This window comes from Nicotiana attenuata, unplaced genomic scaffold, assembly GCF_001879085.1.
Source record: "Nicotiana attenuata strain UT unplaced genomic scaffold, NIATTr2, whole genome shotgun sequence".
Lineage (NCBI taxonomy): Eukaryota > Viridiplantae > Streptophyta > Magnoliopsida > Solanales > Solanaceae > Nicotiana > Nicotiana attenuata.
In genome coordinates, this window is record NW_017676427.1 from 41,856 (window position 1) to 42,345 (window position 490).

Genomic DNA, 490 nt, shown 5'->3' on the forward strand with positions numbered 1-490 from the left:
TACTTCTATCAAAACACTCATATGACCACTTTTTTCTTGGCTTACAAACTGGGCAGTATCAATATTAGCAGAGGTTAGCAGCTGACAATTTCCAACTTCTGCAGCCTCCACATTACACCTTTGCGTATTAACCATACCTCGATCTCCACTTCCTTCAGTTGTTAACTGAGCAATCTTACCATCACAATCAAAATGTTGTGTAACACTTACAATATGTTCACTTTTCCCAGGAGCAACAAGACCTTTTGAACATCTACTTGACAAAGCATCCATACGATTAACTTTTTCAGTTGCATTATCTTGAATATCATTCCTTGAAGCAGGATTTGACGACATAATTTTTACAGCACTAGCCAATTTGTCATAAGCTTCGACAATTGGATTGACGACATTAGAGATTGTTGCCAAGGCTCGCTTAGCAGGTATATCACAAAGATGGTGGACATGGTCCTTTATCAATATTTGAAACCACGACAACCTGTGAGAGTTC